Source organism: Syngnathus leptorhynchus, chromosome 21, assembly GCF_054491065.1.
Source record: "Syngnathus leptorhynchus isolate UIUO chromosome 21, UIUO_Slep, whole genome shotgun sequence".
Taxonomy (NCBI): domain Eukaryota; kingdom Metazoa; phylum Chordata; class Actinopteri; order Syngnathiformes; family Syngnathidae; genus Syngnathus; species Syngnathus leptorhynchus.
Genome location: NC_141215.1, coordinates 810,006 through 826,015, shown reverse-complemented (window position 1 = coordinate 826,015; position 16,010 = coordinate 810,006). Strand labels below are relative to the sequence as shown.

The 16,010-nt window shown below is 32.3% G+C and overlaps 1 long non-coding RNA gene across 1 annotated transcript in view; it reads right to left on the bottom strand.

The window, feature by feature from the left end:
- The window catches only part of LOC147039981 (uncharacterized), a 44,668-nt gene that overhangs the window by 14,165 nt on the left and 14,493 nt on the right, over positions 1–16,010 (bottom strand). Inside the window, exon 1 of the long non-coding RNA XR_015063228.1 lies at positions 80–16,010. This exon is cut by the window's right edge and continues 14,493 nt beyond it. This is a non-coding gene — a long non-coding RNA (uncharacterized LOC147039981). The remainder of the gene's footprint in view (positions 1–79) is intronic.

Here is a 16,010-nt window from a genome sequence, read left to right as displayed (position 1 = left end):
AATCCTGCTTGGCCATGATTTTTTTTTCATTCATTCAATTTTAACACATCACTTTAATAATTAGTGTGAAGGCGAAGGCCTTCACACTATTGTTATTCTACTTTATTTTTCTTCTTATTATTATCCTACTTTATTCCTCCCACTTTTTTGACACTTAACTACTCCCACATGCTTTAACCGATTCACTCCATTCCAACTTTCACACGTTCCAAAAATTCACGGCATGACTGCTAGTATTTCATTTGTTCATAACATTTACCGTTTTTGCATAATTAGCAAATTTGTGCCTTAAAATCCCCCATTCATTCTTAATGGCGCATTAGACACGAGCGACGTTCCTAGTTCGAATTTTGACATCTGACAACTTTTTTCATGATTTCTTTCCTTAACTCGTTTATTTAACTCTTTTATTTTTTATTTATTTATTTTCCATTCATTCATTTAGTTATTCATTTAATTTTAAGTTAAAAACATCATTTTACCGTTTTAACGGCATTTACCGTTTTTATTTCTTGTTTAATATCATCATTCCACCGCAGCAACACTAAGCCACCGTTTAGCTCAGTAAGAAGACAATGGTCCTTTGAACACGAGCCACGTCCGTGAGCGAGTTCGATCCCGGTTGGTGATAATTTTTTTATTCATTAATTTTTCATTCATTCAATTTTAACACATTTTAATAATTATTTTCATCATTCATTTAGTTATTCATTTAATTTTAAGTTAAAAACATCATTTTACCGTTTTAACGGCATGTACCATTTTTATTTCTCGTTTAATAGAATCATTCCACTAGAATAGCACTAAATCGGTGTTTAGCTCAGTAAGAAGACAATGGCTCTCTGAACACGAACTACTTCCACGAGGGCGTTCGAATCCCGCTTGGCCATAATTTTTTTATTCATTAATTTTTCATTCATTCAATTTTAACACATTTTAATAATTATTTTCATCATCATCATTAATTTAACATTTTTATTTTATTTAATCATCAATTTACCAATTTTATGTCATTTAATCATCATTTCGAGTCCCACAATAGTGTGAAGTGCCTTCGCCTTCACACGCAATTTCTCCAGAAATTGCCAATTCTAGTTCTAGTTATTATCCTACTTTATTCCTCCCACTTTTTTGACACCTAACTACTCCCACATGCTTTAACCGATTCACCCCATTCCAACTTTCACACGTTCCAAAAATTCACGGCATGACTGCTAGTATTTTATTTGTTCATAACATTTACCGTTTTTGCATAATTAGCAAATTTGTGCCTTAAAATCCCCCATTCATTCTTAATGGCGCATTAGAAACGAGCGACGTTCAGGAGTGAGTTCAAATTTTGACATCTGACAACTTTTTTCACGATTTCTTTCCTTAACTCGTTTATTTAACTCTTTTATTTTTTATTTATTTATTTTCCGTTCATTCATTTAGTTATTCATTTAATTTTAAGTTAAAAACATTTTACCGTTTTTATTTCTTGTTTAATATCATCATTCCACCGCAGCAATACTAAGTCGCTGTTTAGCTCAGTAAGAAGACAATGGTCCATTGAACACGAGCCACGTCCGCGAGCGAGTTCGAGTCCCGCTTGGCCATAACTTTTTTATTCATTAATTTTTCATTCATTCAATTTTAACACATTTTAATAATTATTTTCATCATTCATTTAGTTATTCATTTAATTTTAAGTTAAAAACATCATTTTACCGTTTTTACCGATTTCTTGTTTAATATCATCATTCCACCACAGCAACACTAAGCCGCTGTTTAGCTCAGTAAGAATACAATGGCGTTTGGAACACGAGCCACTTCCGCGAGGGAGTTCGATCCCGGTTGGCGATAATTTTTTTATTCATTAATTTTTCATTCATTCAATTTTAACAGATTTTAATAATTATTTTCATCATCATCATCAATGCCGTGCCATTTTTATTTTATTTAATCATCAATTTACCATTTGTATGTCATTTAATCATCATTTTGAGTCCCACAATAGTGTGAAGTGCCTTCGCCTTCACACGCAATTTCTCCAGAAATTGCCAATTCTAGTTAGTGTGAAGGCGAAGGCCTTCACACTATTGTTATTCTACTTTATTTTTTTTTTTATTATTATTATTAAACAATTTATTCCTCCCACTTTTTTGACACCTAACTACTCCCACATGCTTTTACCGATTCACTCCATTCCAACTTTCACACGTTCCAAAAATTCACGGCATGACTGCTAGTATTTCATTTGTTCATAACATTTACCGTTTTTGCATAATTAGCAAATTTGTGCCTTAAAATCCCCCATTCATTCTTAATGGCGCATTAGACAAGAGTGACGTTCAGGAGTGAGTTCAAATTTTGACATCTGACAACTTTTTTCATGATTTCTTTCCTTAACTCGTTTATTTAACTCTTTTATTTTTTATTTATTTATTTTCCATTCATTCATTTAGTTATCCATTTAATTTTAAGTTAAAAACATCATTTTACCGTTTTAACGGCATTTACCGTTTTTATTTCTTGTTTAATATCATCATTCCACCGCAGCAACACTAAGCCGCTGTTTAGCTCAGTAAGAAGACAATGATCCTAAGAACACGAGCCACGTCCGCGAGCGAGTTCGAGTCCCGGTTGGCCATAAGTTTTTTATTCATTAATTTTTCATTCATTCAATTTTAACACATTTTAATAATTATTTTCATCATTCATTTAGTTTTTCATTTAATTTTAAGTTAAAAACATCATTTTACCGTTTTAACGGCATGTACCATTTTTATTTCTCGTTTAATAGCATCAGTCCACCAGGATAGCATTAAATCGGTGTTTAGCTCAGTAAGAAGACAATGGCGCTCTGAACACGAGCTACTTCCACGAGGGCGTTTGAATCCCGCTTGGCCATAATTTTTTTATTCATTAATTTTTCATTCATTCAATTTTAACACATTTTAATAATTATTTTCATCATCATCATTAATTTAACATTTTTATTTAATTTAATCATCAATTTACCAATTTTATGTCATTTAATCATCATTTCGAGTCCCACAATAGTGTGAAGTGCCTTCGCCTTCACACGCAATTTCTCCAGAAATTGCCAATTCTAGTTAGTGTGAAGGCGAAGGCCTTCACACTATTGTTATTCTACTTTATTTTTCTTCTTCTTATTATTATCCTACTTTATTCCTCCCACTTTTTTGACACCTAACTACTCCCACATGCTTTAACCGATTCACTCCATTCCAACTTTCACACGTTCCAAAAATTCACGGCATGACTGCTAGTATTTTATTTGTTCATAACATTTACCGTTTTTGCATAATTAGCAAATTTGTGCCTTAAAATCCCCCATTCATTCTTAATGGCGCATTAGAAACGAGCGACGTTCAGGAGTGAGTTCAAATTTTGACATCTGACAACTTTTTTCACGATTTCTTTCCTTAACTCGTTTATTTAACTCTTTTATTTTTTATTTATTTATTTTCCGTTCATTCATTTAGTTATTCATTTAATTTTAAGTTAAAAACATCATTTTACCGTTTTTATTTCTTGTTTAATATCATCATTCCACCGCAGCAACACTAAGTCGCTGTTTAGCTCAGTAAGAAGACAATGGTCCATTGAACACGAGCCACGTCCGCGAGCGAGTTCGAGTCCCGCTTGGCCATAATTTTTTTATTCATTAATTTTTCATTCATTCAATTTTAACACATTTTAATAATTATTTTCATCATTCATTTAGTTATTCATTTAATTTTAAGTTAAAAACATCATTTTACCGTTTTTACCGATTTCTTGTTTAATATCATCATTCCACCACAGCAACACTAAGCCGCTGTTTAGCTCAGTAAGAATACAATGGCGTTTGGAATACGAGCCACTTCCGCGAGGGAGTTCGATCCCGGTGGGCGATAATTTTTTTATTCATTAATTTTTCATTCATTCAATTTTAACACATTTTAATAATTATTTTCATCATCATTAATTTATTATTTTTATTTTATTTAATCATCATTAATTTACCATTTTTATTTCATTTAATCATCATTTTGAGTCCCACAATAGTGTGAAGTGCCTTCGCCTTCACACGCAATTTCTCCAGAAATTGCCAATTCTAGTTATTAAACAATTTATTCCTCCCACTTTTTTGACACCTAACTACTCCCACATGCTTTAACCGATTCACCCCATTCCAACTTTCACACGTTCCAAAAATTCACGGCATAATTGCTAGTATTTTATTTGTTCATAACATTTACCGTTTTTGCATAATTAGCAAATTTGTGCCTTAAAATCCCCCATTCATTCTTAATGGCGCATTAGACACGAGCGACGTTCCTAGTTCAAATTTTGACATCTGACAACTTTTTTCATGATTTCTTTCCTTAACTCGTTTATTTAACTCTTTTATTTTTTATTTATTTATTTTCCATTCATTCATTTAGTTATTCATTTAATTTTAAGTTAAAAACATCATTTTACCGTTTTGTTCACCATTTTAATTTCGTGATTAATAGCAACATTCCACCACATAAAACACATAGTCGCTGTTTAGCTCAGTGAGAAAACAATGGTCCCTAAACACGAGCCACGTCCGCGAGCGAGTTCGAATCCTGCTTGGCCATAATTTTTTTTTCATTCATTCAATTTTAACACATCACTTTAATAATTACTTTCATCATCATCATTAATTTACCGTTTTTATTTTTCATTTAGTTATTCATTTAATTTTAAGTTAAAAACATCATTTTACCATTTTAACGTTCACCATTTTAATTTCTTGATTAATAGCAACATTCCACCACAAAAAACACATAGTCGCTGTTTAGCTCAGTGAGAAAACAATGGTCCCTAAACACGAGCCACGTCCGCGAGCGAGTTCGAATCCTGCTTGGCCATGATTTTTTTTTCATTCATTCAATTTTAACACATCACTTTAATAATTACTTTCATCATCATCATTAATTTACCGTTTTTATTTGATTTAATCATTATTAATTTACCATTTTTCTGTCATTTAATCATCATTTCGAGTCCCACAATAGTGTGAAGTGCCTTCGCCTTCACACGCAATTTCTCCAGAAATTGCCAATTCTAGTTTTTCTTCTTCTTCTTATTATTATCCTACTTTATTCCTCCCACTTTTTTGACACCTAACTACTCCCACATGCTTTAACCGATTCACTCCATTCCAACTTTCACACGTTCCAAAAATTCACGGCATGACTGCTAGTATTTTATTTGTTCATAACATTTACCGTTTTTGCATAATTAGCAAATTTGTGCCTTAAAATCCCCCATTCATTCTTAATGGCGCATTAGACACGAGCGACGTTCAAGTTCGAATTTTGACATCTGACAACTTTTTTCATGATTTCTTTCCTTAACTCATTTATTTAACTCTTTTATTTTTTATTTATTTATTTTTCATTCATTGATTTAGTTATTCATTTAATTTTAAGTTAAAAACATCATTTTACCGTTTTAACGTTCACCATTTTAATTTCTTGATTAATAGCAACATTCCACCACTAAAAACACATAGTCGCTGTTTAGCTCAGTGAGAAAACAATGGTCCCTAAACACGAGCCACGTCCGCGAGCGAGTTCGAATCCTGCTTGGCCATTATTTTTTTTTCATTCATTCAATTTTAACACATCACTTTAATAATTACTTTCATCATCATCATTAATTTACCGTTTTTATTTTTCATTTAGTTATTCATTTAATTTTAAGTTAAAAACATCATTTTACCATTTTAACGTTCACCATTTTAATTTCTTGATTAATAGCAACATTCCACCACATAAAACACATAGTCGCTGTTTAGCTCAGTGAGAAAACAATGGTCCCTAAACACGAGCCACGTCCGCGAGCGAGTTCGAATCCTGCTTGGCCATGATTTTTTTTTCATTCATTCAATTTTAACACATCACTTTAATAATTACTTTCATCATCATCATTAATTTACCGTTTTTATTTGATTTAATCATCATTATTAATTTACCATTTTTCTGTCATTTAATCATCATTTCGAGTCCCACAATAGTGTGAAGTGCCTTCGCCTTCACACGCAATTTCTCCAGAAATTGCCAATTCTAGTTATTATCCTACTTTATTCCTCCCACTTTTTTGACACTTAACTACTCCCACATGCTTTAACCGATTCACTCCATTCCAACTTTCACACGTTCCAAAAATTCACGGCATGACTGCTAGTATTTCATTTGTTCATAACATTTACCGTTTTTGCATAATTAGCAAATTTGTGCCTTAAAATCCCATTCCACCACAGCAACACTAAGCCGCTGTTTAGCTCAGTAAGAAGAGACTGGAATTTGGAGCACGAGCGCTGTTCCCGTGCGAGTTCGAATCCGGCTTGACCAATATTTTTTTTTCATTCATTCAATTTTAACACATCACTTTAATAATTATTTTCATCATCATCATTAATTTAACATTTTTATTTTATTTAATCATCAATTTACCAATTTTATGTCATTTAATCATCATTTCGAGTCCCACAATAGTGTGAAGTGCCTTTGCCTTCACACGCAATTTCTCCAGAAATTGCCAATTCTAGTTCTACTTTATTTTTCTTCTTCTTATTATTAGTGTGAAGGCGAAGGCCTTCACACTATTGTTATTCTACTTTATTTTTTTTTTTATTATTATTATTAAACAATTTATTCCTCCCACTTTTTTGACACCTAACTACTCCCACATGCTTTTACCGATTCACTCCATTCCAACTTTCACACGTTCCAAAAATTCACGGCATGACTGCTAGTATTTCATTTGTTCATAACATTTACCGTTTTTGCATAATTAGCAAATTTGTGCCTTAAAATCCCCCATTCATTCTTAATGGCGCATTAGACAAGAGTGACGTTCAGGAGTGAGTTCAAATTTTGACATCTGACAACTTTTTTCATGATTTCTTTCCTTAACTCGTTTATTTAACTCTTTTATTTTTTATTTATTTATTTTCCATTCATTCATTTAGTTATTCATTTAATTTTAAGTTAAAAACATCATTTTACCGTTTTAACGGCATTTACCGTTTTTATTTCTTGTTTAATATCATCATTCCACCACAGCAACACTAAGCCACCGTTTAGCTCAGTAAGAAGACAATGGTCCTTTGAACACGAGCCACGTCCGTGAGCGAGTTCGATCCCGGTTGGTGATAATTTTTTTATTCATTAATTTTTCATTCATTCAATTTTAACACATTTTAATAATTATTTTCATCATTCATTTAGTTATTCATTTAATTTTAAGTTAAAAACATCATTTTACCGTTTTAACGGCATGTACCATTTTTATTTCTCGTTTAATAGAATCATTCCACCAGAATAGCACTAAATCGGTGTTTAGCTCAGTAAGAAGACAATGGCTCTCTGAACACGAGCTACTTCCACGAGGGCGTTCGAATCCCGCTTGGCCATAATTTTTTTATTCATTAATTTTTCATTCATTCAATTTTAACACATTTTAATAATTATTTTCATCATCATCATTATTTTACCATTTGTATTTTATTTAATCATATTATTAATTTACCATTTTTATTTCATTTAATCATCATTTCGAGTCCCACAATAGTGTGAAGTGCCTTCGCCTTCACACGCAATTTCTCCAGAAATTGCCAATTCTAGTTATTAAACAATTTATTCCTCCCACTTTTTTGACACCTAACTACTCCCACATGCTTTAACCGATTCACCCCATTCCAACTTTCACACGTTCCAAAAATTCACGGCATAATTGCTAGTATTTTATTTGTTCATAACATTTACCGTTTTTGCATAATTAGCAAATTTGTGCCTTAAAATCCCCCATTCATTCTTAATGGCGCATTAGACACGAGCGACGTTCAGGAGTGAGTTCAAATTTTGACATCTGACAACTTTTTTCATGATTTCTTTCCTTAACTCGTTTATTTAACTCTTTTATTTTTTTTTTATTTATTTTCCATTCATTCATTTAGTTATTCATTTAATTTTAAGTTAAAAACATAATTTTACCGTTTTAACGGCATTTACCGTTTTTATTTCTTGTTTAATATCATCATTCCACCGCAGCAACACTAAGCCGCTGTTTATCTCAGTAAGAAGACAATGGTCCTTTGAATACGAGCCACGTGCGCGAGCGAGTTCGAGTCCCGCTTGGCCATAATTTTTTTATTCATTAATTTTTCATTCATTCAATTTTAACACATTTTAATAATTATTTTCATCATTCATTTAGTTATTCATTTAATTTTAAGTTAAAAACATCATTTTACCGTTTTAACGGCATGTACCATTTTTATTTCTCGTTTAATAGCATCATTCCACCAGTGCAGCACTAAGTCGCTGTTTAGCTCAGTAAGAAGACAATGGCGCTTTGAACACGAGCCACTTCCGCGAGCGAGTTCGATCCCGGTTGGCGATAAATTTTTTATTCATTAATTTTTCATTCATTCAATTTTAACACATTTTAATAATTATTTTCATCATCATCAATGCCGTGCCATTTTTATTTTATTTAATCATCAATTTACCATTTGTATGTCATTTAATCATCATTTTGAGTCCCACAATAGTGTGAAGTGCCTTCGCCTTCACACGCAATTTCTCCAGAAATTGCCAATTCTAGTTATTAGTGTGAAGGCGAAGGCCTTCACACTATTGTTATTCTACTTTATTTTTCTTCTTCTTATTAGTGTGAAGGCGAAGGCCTTCACACTATTGTTATTCTACTTTATTTTTTTTTTTATTAGTGTGAAGGTGAAGACCTTCACACTATTGTTATTCCTGTCCTTTATTATTATTATTATTTTACTTATTCTGCCTGTTTTTTCGGCGTTTAACTACTTCCACATACTTCAACCGATTCACTCCGTTCCACTTTTCACATATTCCAAATATTCATGACAGGTGTGCTCACATTTCAAACATTCAAAAAATTTTCCGTTTTCACAAAATTCACAAATTTCCGGCAATTTTTCCCTGCTTTTAATCATCATTATTAATTTACCATTTTTCTGTCATTTAATCATCATTTCGAGTCCCACAATAGTGTGAAGTGCCTTCGCCTTCACACGCAATTTCTCCAGAAATTGCCAATTCTAGTTATTATTATTAAACAATTTATTCCTCCCACTTTTTTGACACCTAACTACTCCCACATGCTTTAACCGATTCACCCCATTCCAACTTTCACACGTTCCAAAAATTCACGGCATGATTGCTAGTATTTTATTTGTTCATAACATTTACCGTTTTTGCATAATTAGCAAATTTGTGCCTTAAAATCCCCCATTCATTCTTAATGGCACATTAGACACGAGCGACGTTCAGGAGTGAGTTCAAATTTTGACATCTGACAACTTTTTTCATGATTTCTTTCCTTAACTCGTTTATTTAACTCTTTTATTTTTTATTTATTCATCATCATCATTAATTTAACATTTTTATTTTATTTAATCATCAATTTACCAATTTTATGTCATTTAATCATCATTTCGAGTCCCACAATAGTGTGAAGTGCCTTCGCCTTCACACGCAATTTCTCCAGAAATTGCCAATTAGTGTGAAGGCGAAGGCCTTCACACTATTGTTATTCTACTTTATTTTTAGTGTGAAGGCGAAGGCCTTCACACTTTTGTTATTAGTGTGAAGGTGAAGACCTTCACACTATTGTTATTCCTGTCCTTTATTATTAGTGTGAAGGCGAAGGCCTTCACACTATTGTTATTCTACTTTATTTTTTTTTTTATTAGTGTGAAGGCGAAGGCCTTCACACTATTGTTATTCTACTTTATTAGTGTGAAGGCGAAGGCCTTCACACTATTGTTATTAGTGTGAAGGCGAAGGCCTTCACACTATTGTTATTCTACTTTATTTTTCTTCTTATTATTATCCTACTTTATTCCTCCCACTTTTTTGACACTTAACTACTCCCACATGCTTTAACCGATTCACCCCATTCCAACTTTCACACGTTCCAAAAATTCACGGCATGACTGCTAGTATTTCCTTTGTTCATAACATTTACCGTTTTTGCATAATTAGCAAATTTGTGCCTTAAAATCCCCCATTCATTCTTAATGGCGCATTAGACACGAGCGACGTTCAGGAGTGAGTTCAAATTTTGACATCTGACAACTTTTTTCACGATTTCTTTCCTTAACTCGTTTATTTAACTCTTTTATTTTTTATTTATTTATTTTCCGTTCATTCATTTAGTTATTCATTTAATTTTAAGTTAAAAACATCATTTTACCGTTTTTATTTCTTGTTTAATATCATCATTCCACCGTAGTAACACTAAGTCGCTGTTTAGCTCAGTAAGAAGACAATGGTCCATTGAACACGAGCCGCGTCCGCGAGCGAGTTCGAGTCCCGGTTGGCCATAACTTTTTTATTCATTAATTTTTCATTCATTCAATTTTAACACATTTTAATAATTATTTTCATCATTCATTTAGTTTTTCATTTAATTTTAAGTTAAAAACATCATTTTACCGTTTTAACGGCATGTACCATTTTTATTTCTCGTTTAATAGCATCAGTCCACCAGAATAGCATTAAATCGGTGTTTAGCTCAGTAAGAAGACAATGGCGCTCTGAACACGAGCTACTTCCACGAGGGCGTTCGAATCCCTCTTGGCCATAATTTTTTTATTCATTAATTTTTCATTCATTCAATTTTAACACATTTTAATAATTATTTTCATCATCATCATTAATTTAACATTTTTATTTTATTTAATCATCAATTTACCAATTTTATGTCATTTAATCATCATTTCGAGTCCCACAATAGTGTGAAGTGCCTTCGCCTTCACACGCAATTTCTCCAGAAATTGCCAATTCTAGTTAGTGTGAAGGCGAAGGCCTTCACACTATTGTTATTCTACTTTATTTTTCTTCTTATTATTATTAAACAATTTATTCCTCCCACTTTTTTGACATCTAACTACTCCCACATGCTTTTACCGATTCACTCCATTCCAACTTTCACACGTTCCAAAAATTCACGGCATGACTGCTAGTATTTCATTTGTTCATAACATTTACCGTTTTTGCATAATTAGCAAATTTGTGCCTTAAAATCCCCCATTCATTCTTAATGGCGCATTAGACAAGAGTGACGTTCAGGAGTGAGTTCAAATTTTGACATCTGACAACTTTTTTCATGATTTCTTTCCTTAACTCGTTTATTTAACTCTTTTATTTTTTATTTATTTATTTTCCGTTCATTCATTTAGTTATTCATTTAATTTTAAGTTAAAAACATTTTACCGTTTTTATTTCTTGTTTAATATCATCATTCCACCGCAGCAACACTAAGTCGCTGTTTAGCTCAGTAAGAAGACAATGGTCCATTGAACACGAGCCACGTCCGCGAGCGAGTTCGAATCCCGCTTGGCCATAATTTTTTTATTCATTAATTTTTCATTCTTTCAATTTTAACACATTTTAATAATTATTTTCATCATTCATTTAGTTATTCATTTAATTTTAAGTTAAAAACATAATTTTACCGTTTTAACGGCATTTACCGTTTTTATTTCTTGTTTAATATCATCATTCCACCGCAGCAACACTAAGCCGCTGTTTAGCTCAGTAAGAAGACAATGATCCTAAGAACACGAGCCACGTCCGCGAGCGAGTTCAAGTCCCGGTTGGCCATAACTTTTTTATTCATTCATTCAATTTTAACACATTTTAATAATTATTTTCATCATTCATTTAGTTTTTCATTTAATTTTAAGTTAAAAACATCATTTTACCGTTTTAACGGCATGTACCATTTTTATTTCTCGTTTAATAGCATCAGTCCACCAGAATAGCATTAAATCGGTGTTTAGCTCAGTAAGAAGACAATGGCGCTCTGAACACGAGCTACTTCCACGAGGACGTTCGAATCCCGCTTGGCCATAATTTTTTTATTCATTAATTTTTCATTCATTCAATTTTAACACATTTTAATAATTATTTTCATCATCATCATTAATTTAACATTTTTATTTTATTTAATCATCAATTTACCAATTTTATGTCATTTAATCATCATTTCGAGTCCCACAATAGTGTGAAGTGCCTTCGCCTTCACACGCAATTTCTCCAGAAATTGCCAATTCTAGTTATTATTATTAAACAATTTATTCCTCCCACTTTTTTGACACCTAACTACTCCCACATGCTTTTACCGATTCACTCCATTCCAACTTTCACACGTTCCAAAAATTCACGGCATGACTGCTAGTATTTCATTTGTTCATAACATTTACCGTTTTTGCATAATTAGCAAATTTGTGCCTTAAAATCCCCCATTCATTCTTAATGGCGCATTAGACAAGAGTGACGTTCAGGAGTGAGTTCAAATTTTGACATCTGACAACTTTTTTCATGATTTCTTTCCTTAACTCGTTTATTTAACTCTTTTATTTTTTATTTATTTATTTTCCATTCATTCATTTAGTTATTCATTTAATTTTAAGTTAAAAACATCATTTTACCGTTTTAACGGCATTTACCGTTTTTATTTCTTGTTTAATATCATCATTCCACCGCAGCAACACTAAGCCGCTGTTTAGCTCAGTAAGAAGACAATGATCCTAAGAACACGAGCCGCGTCCGCGAGCGAGTTCGAGTCCCGGTTGGCCATAACTTTTTTATTCATTAATTTTTCATTCATTCAATTTTAACACATTTTAATAATTATTTTCATCATTCATTTAGTTTTTCATTTAATTTTAAGTTAAAAACATCATTTTACCGTTTTAACGGCATGTACCATTTTTATTTCTCGTTTAATAGCATCAGTCCACCAGAATAGCATTAAATCGGTGTTTAGCTCAGTAAGAAGACAATGGCGCTCTGAACACGAGCTACTTCCACGAGGGCGTTCGAATCCCTCTTGGCCATAATTTTTTTATTCATTAATTTTTCATTCATTCAATTTTAACACATTTTAATAATTATTTTCATCATCATCATTAATTTAACATTTTTATTTTATTTAATCATCAATTTACCAATTTTATGTCATTTAATCATCATTTCGAGTCCCACAATAGTGTGAAGTGCCTTCGCCTTCACACGCAATTTCTCCAGAAATTGCCAATTCTAGTTAGTGTGAAGGCGAAGGCCTTCACACTATTGTTATTCTACTTTATTTTTCTTCTTATTATTATTAAACAATTTATTCCTCCCACTTTTTTGACATCTAACTACTCCCACATGCTTTTACCGATTCACTCCATTCCAACTTTCACACGTTCCAAAAATTCACGGCATGACTGCTAGTATTTCATTTGTTCATAACATTTACCGTTTTTGCATAATTAGCAAATTTGTGCCTTAAAATCCCCCATTCATTCTTAATGGCGCATTAGACAAGAGTGACGTTCAGGAGTGAGTTCAAATTTTGACATCTGACAACTTTTTTCATGATTTCTTTCCTTAACTCGTTTATTTAACTCTTTTATTTTTTATTTATTTATTTTCCGTTCATTCATTTAGTTATTCATTTAATTTTAAGTTAAAAACATTTTACCGTTTTTATTTCTTGTTTAATATCATCATTCCACCGCAGCAACACTAAGTCGCTGTTTAGCTCAGTAAGAAGACAATGGTCCATTGAACACGAGCCACGTCCGCGAGCGAGTTCGAATCCCGCTTGGCCATAATTTTTTTATTCATTAATTTTTCATTCTTTCAATTTTAACACATTTTAATAATTATTTTCATCATTCATTTAGTTATTCATTTAATTTTAAGTTAAAAACATAATTTTACCGTTTTAACGGCATTTACCGTTTTTATTTCTTGTTTAATATCATCATTCCACCGCAGCAACACTAAGCCGCTGTTTAGCTCAGTAAGAAGACAATGATCCTAAGAACACGAGCCACGTCCGCGAGCGAGTTCAAGTCCCGGTTGGCCATAACTTTTTTATTCATTCATTCAATTTTAACACATTTTAATAATTATTTTCATCATTCATTTAGTTTTTCATTTAATTTTAAGTTAAAAACATCATTTTACCGTTTTAACGGCATGTACCATTTTTATTTCTCGTTTAATAGCATCAGTCCACCAGAATAGCATTAAATCGGTGTTTAGCTCAGTAAGAAGACAATGGCGCTCTGAACACGAGCTACTTCCACGAGGACGTTCGAATCCCGCTTGGCCATAATTTTTTTATTCATTAATTTTTCATTCATTCAATTTTAACACATTTTAATAATTATTTTCATCATCATCATTAATTTAACATTTTTATTTTATTTAATCATCAATTTACCAATTTTATGTCATTTAATCATCATTTCGAGTCCCACAATAGTGTGAAGTGCCTTCGCCTTCACACGCAATTTCTCCAGAAATTGCCAATTCTAGTTAGTGTGAAGGTGAAGACCTTCACACTATTGTTATTCCTGTCCTTTATTATTATTATTATTTTACTTATTCTGCCTGTTTTTTCGCCGTTAAACTACTTCCACATACTTCAACCGATTCACTCCGTTCCACTTTTCACTTATTCCAAATATTCAGGAATCGCGCGCTCAAATTTTATACATTCAAAAAATTTTCCGTTTTCACAAAATTCACAAATTTCCGGCAATTTTTTCCCCATTCATTCTTAATGGCAGATTCAACATTTCACATTTACGTTGTTCCAGTTTGAAATTCACATAATTCAACCCATTCAAATCACATTGGGGACATTCCCAAACTTGGCAAATTCAAAATTTTCACATATTCACGTTTCAAAATTTCACAAAATTTCACAAAATTCCACAAAATTCCACAAAATTTCCTTTTTCACTTCTAATTTCTACATACTTCAACCGATTCAACTCGTTCCAACTTTCAACTCTTCATATTCTTCCTACCTATTCCCCAAATTCCCACTTAACAAAAATTCCACATTTTTCAAATTTGAAATTCAACCAAATTCTGCAAAATTTCCTTTTTCCACTCTAATTTCCACATTTTTCAACCGATTCAACCCATTCCACTTTTCAACTCTTCATATTCTTCCTACCTATTCCCCAAATTCCCACTTAACAAAAATTCCACATTTTTCAAATTTGAAATTCAACCAAAATTTCCTTTTTCCACTCTAATTTCAACATTCTTCAACCGATTCAACCCATTCCAATTGTATTCACTTTGTTCAACTTATGCATTTTCGCTAACTTTTTCAATTTTTGTCCGATTCAACCCGTTTCAACATTTATCTCCGAGAGTGACAACTAGACAGCCGTATATTTCGTTTCGTTCCAAATTTCAAAACTTTTTGGCGCAATTTTTTTTTAAAATTCCCATTCATTCTCAATGGGGATTTATAATTTGCTCTAACTTCTACATTTTTCAACCGATTCAACCCATTCCAACTTTCAACTCTTCATATTCTTCCTGCCTATTCCCCAAATTCACACTTACCATAAATTCCACATTTTCAAATTTGAAATTCAACCAAATTTTCCAAAATTTCCCTTTTCCACTCTAATTTCTACATTTTTCAACCGATTCAACTCGTTTCAACTTTCAACTCTTCATGTTCTTCCTCCCTATTCCACAAATTCACACTTACCATAAATTCCACATTTTCAAATTTGAAATTCAACCGAATTTTCCGAAATTTCCCTTTTCCACTCTAATTTCGACATTTTTCAACCGATTCGACTCGTTTCAACATCATTCTTCGGCATTCCCCGAGTATTTATTCAACTTCTTCACCTTCACACGCAATTTCCTCAGGAATTGCAAATTCTAGTTATTATTATTAAACAATTTATTCCTCCCACTTTTTTGACACCTAACTACTCCCACATGCTTTTACCGATTCACTCCATTCCAACTTTCACACGTTCCAAAAATTCACGGCATGACTGCTAGTATTTCATTTGTTCATAACATTTACCGTTTTTGCATAATTAGCAAATTTGTGCCTTAAAATCCCCCATTCATTCTTAATGGCGCATTAGACAAGAGTGACGTTCAGGAGTGAGT